General features: G+C 33.5%; 1 long non-coding RNA gene across 1 annotated transcript; it reads right to left on the bottom strand.

Moving 5' to 3' along the window:
* Positions 1–818: 818 nt before the first annotated feature.
* On the bottom strand, positions 819–3,995 carry LOC107785727 (uncharacterized). The gene is made up of 2 exons (XR_001647950.2): positions 3,736–3,995; positions 819–2,998 (listed from the first exon to the last, which is right to left on the bottom strand). It is a non-coding gene; the product is annotated as an uncharacterized LOC107785727 (long non-coding RNA).
* Between the last annotated feature and the right edge of the window lie 232 nt (positions 3,996–4,227).

Below are 4,227 nucleotides of genomic sequence, written 5' to 3'. Positions count from 1 at the left end.
TAATACACTCATGGGGATGATTCCCTCTTAAAAGATTAGGCAATAGACTTACCTCTCTTCCAAACTCACTACCCGACTCTTAAACCTCACTAGAAATCCCCAAACGACGTTGAGCAATCCGAAACTAATCAAAAGTCGTACAAACTAATCAATATATGCTCAAAAGTTCATAATTCATCTATTAGAGTAATTTTCCAACTCAATTCAGAATGTACATAATAATCATCACCGAGGCTCCGGCCCACGTGCCCGGATTCCGAAAATGTTCGAAGATAATTTTTACCCATGATCTCATGAACTAAAATATATAATTTATTCTCAATTCCATAATCAATTTCTGTCACGACCCAAAATCAAACTAGTCGTGATGGCACCTAACCCGCCCCGTACTACAAGAAATCGGCCTTTTTGCGGCAGCTAATGTCGCCACAAATGGTAAGAAAGTCGCCACTAGTTTTTAGCAGCGACTATGGGCTCGCTCCAAGCACTACCGTTATTGAACGTTTATTGTGGCAACTCTAGAGAGTCGCCACAAATACTACACATTTTGTAGAGACTGAGGTGGCCTCAAAAACATGTTTCACAAAATTTAATTTAGGCGGGTCGTTACTAAATAGTGACATATAGTGGCGACTGTAGTCGCTATAAATGACATTCAGTAGCATTTTTCTTGTTGCCACAGTAGGATTTTCTTTTTGTGGTAGCTAGAGTCGCCACTAAAGCCTCTTTGTTTTTACAAAAATAATAATAATGCAATAGCCAATAGTATTCTTGCTAATTTACCAATAGCATTATCATTATAATGAACACCATGGATACTCTTAAATAAAACTGTATAGAAACTTTTCATTACCAAATAGTCTGCAACAAAGTACATTACGCTCTATAATACACTGTCACTGCACATACACATGGAAAAAATAACATCAAATGTGTTCGAACTCCTACTTATTGAATAACCTTATCCTTCGCTATTTTAAGAAACAAACCCAAAGGAATACGTCTTCAAACTATTCCAATATCTTCAAGTTACTCTAATGTCTTCAGGCTACTCCTTGAGCAACTTAATTTTGTTGAAGTACTATCTCCTTGCTATTAAAAAAATAAAGAATAACAGTAATATATGCATGCATACAAAAAAGAGTTGATCTTAAGCCAAGTACTAAAGGAAAGCATATGAAAAGGAAAGGTCTACTACAATCAGAGAGAACCATGGCAAGTGAATGTCTTTCAAAAAATTCACACTCATCCAAACTGGCATTTTAAGCGAAAGTTGGGTCTTCCGGTATGCTTTCCCGAAGGTGTAAAAGACTTTTTCAAGTTTGATTGAATTTTCATTGTAAGCCTAATGGAATGAGTAATATTAAGTTTTGAACGTAAAATTGTCTGTGCAGCCAAAAGATCCAGACACATATTCAGTTATATCTAGTAGAAGGAACATTAATTACATTTTCCTTCTAGTTCTTATCTCAAGCTATAAACTCACACTATGCTATCTTGTCAGCAATGGAACCTTTATATGGTGATCAACAACAGAGTAAGCGAGAAATTTAAGCTAAATTTTACTGTGTATTATGAAACTTACTGAAACATATCTGGTGTTCAGTGAACGAAAATAATTTTATTAACAGATTTTGATACTAAAGAAAAAAATAGCATATACCAGTAACTTCCCAAGATGTTTTCCTATGAATCTGGTTTGTTAAGTACTTCTCTGTAATAAGGATTTTGCATAAAAAAGTGAAATCTACTAGAGTAGTATTTTCTCTTTGGTTTAAGATCGGAAATCATGCCAAATAGCATTAGTTGTGATATGATTTATCCTTCTATTTAAATATGTAAGGAAAAAAGGTCATAAGCAAACATGAGCTCAGAGTAGATAATAAGGCATATGCAACTTATATTGCATTGACATAGTCAGTTCATATAGGCACTCCTCCTGGCCTAACAACTTTTCTATAACTAACTACAAGATACAAGAAGAAAATGGTTGAATTTCCTATGTCACATGTCATAAGGAAATGGTAATTAATAAAAATCAGAAGGAAAGGAAGGAAATCACATGTCAACCTATCTCAAAACTCGTCTAAGTCGTTAAAAACATGAAAAGTCTTAACTATGTCGTAAGGAAAGGAAAATTTCAATTTCTATTTAATGAAAGGCTTAATACACTTAGGACAAAGAGAAAAATTATATTTTGGTATGTTACCAACAAAATGTCATCTTTTACTTGAGACAAAGTCAAAAATCATAATTTTGATAATGACCTAGAACTGTTATCACATGGCATCTGCCCTTCCATTTCTTAACTGTGCAAAATAAATTTACAGTTGTACATTTTTAAAATAGCTTTAACTGCATATCAATCTCTCTCAAATCATAAACTTATGCCAAGATATTCAAATCAAGGAGTAACTTTGTGTTAAAAATTTGTACTTTGTCAAGCATATGAAAAGGAAAACACTCATGGAAGAGGCAAAAAAAATTAAAGTGCATCTCCACCCAAATACAATAGACTAAGAGCTAGCACAAAATTTAATAAACCCACCAACTAGAAGAACAAAAGCAAGGTTGAACATACGATTTGCCAGACAAAGTTTCAAATTCTGTAGACTATTAAAAAGAATAAAACAAAAATAAAGAAATTATCTTATCTTTAGTTGATTATACATATTGACTATTGTTTCATGGAATGTAGATACAAGATTTCAATATTTGGCAATAATTTCTTTCCTATCTGAAATGAATCACATCTATAATTAAATATTGCTTGATTTACCAGATTTCAAGTTCAAATTTTAATAAAAAGTGAACAGAAGTCAACACCAATTGTAATAAAGGGAGCTTCAAACAAACCAAGGCATTTTCTAATTTATTCTATAATATAATTTAATGGTGGAAGATTGCTTACAGTAAATGCTGATGATATCAGCATTTGCTTCTTAAAATCAGGTACTATCTGCTTAAACTCGGCAATCATCACCGATGGTCCGTATAACTGAACATTAGGAAAATATTTTCATGCGTGTAGAATTTTTAATATTTTACGACATGAATAATTGGAAACACTATATGCACATCCAAATGAGGATCTGTTATAGGGCACAATGAACCAACAACAATTTCAATTAAGCATCACCCTTCTCTAGTAAGCCATTTCAATTTAAGCAGAAACCAATTTATGTTCCAATACAAAATATTGTAATTTACTTTAGCAATCAAAATAGAGATCTCCAGTTTATTTAACAGATAGTGAGATCTAATACCACCAACCTACTCCCAAAAATTAAGATGCAAAATCATCAGCTACAAGCAATAAATTGAGAGGAACTCCATTTTTTCGGAAAGTATCATAGAAAGGACACTTGTCCACATTCTTTGTCAAGAAAATATTGATAAAATATTCTCATGCTTTGCCAAGAAAATATCGTCTCATACCGAGGGTGAAATATCTTAATTGTACTCCATAATTGTCAATTACTCCTTCCAATTTTCATCTAGTCCCTCTCTCGCCATTTTTATTTAGGTTAAGAAAATAGCAAAAACTTTTAGAAAGGGGTTTTTTTCCCTATAGAGTTGAAAGACTTCAAGATATAAGAAGGCAAAGAAGAAACAGAATAGAAGAACTTATTTATATTTGCACGAACTAAGATTCACAGTTAAAACAGAGACAAAGGTAAGAAATCTAAAAGGGAAGAGAGCGATAGAGAGAGAAGAACCGACGGAAATATTTACCGGTAAAGGAATTGTCGATGAGTTTGCCGGTCACAGCAAAGGGATAGAGGATCCAGAATTTCGCAGCCGATGGAACTTTGTTGAGAAGTGTATTGTAGAAAATGATTTTGGGGGTGTTTTTTCTCGTTTGTCTAGGGTTTGTTTTTGTAATCTTTCATTTTAAAATCAAAATTATTAGTGGCGACTTCGCTGCCACAATAGATGGGTATATCTAGGGGCGGCTTCCAAGTCGCTACAACAACCTCATATTAGTGGTGACAATTCATCAGTCGCCACAAACGAATCTTTTAGCTAAATTTTATTTTTTAAGTGAGGAAAAATTTTGACTTTAGTTACACCTATTTGTGGCGGATCTTTTTTTATTGCCACTAATATGTTACTTAATGTGGCAACTATCTAGGTCGCCACTAAAACCCTTAATATTGTGGCAACTTTTTTCGTCGCCACAAAAGGTTGCCACCGAAAACCATAATTCTTGTAGTGCCGCTAGGT

The sequence above is a fragment of the Nicotiana tabacum genome, chromosome 2, assembly GCF_000715075.1.
Source record: "Nicotiana tabacum cultivar K326 chromosome 2, ASM71507v2, whole genome shotgun sequence".
NCBI classification, from domain to species: domain Eukaryota; kingdom Viridiplantae; phylum Streptophyta; class Magnoliopsida; order Solanales; family Solanaceae; genus Nicotiana; species Nicotiana tabacum.
The sequence above is the reverse complement of the archived record's forward strand: the minus strand, read 5'-3'. Positions and strand labels throughout refer to the sequence as shown.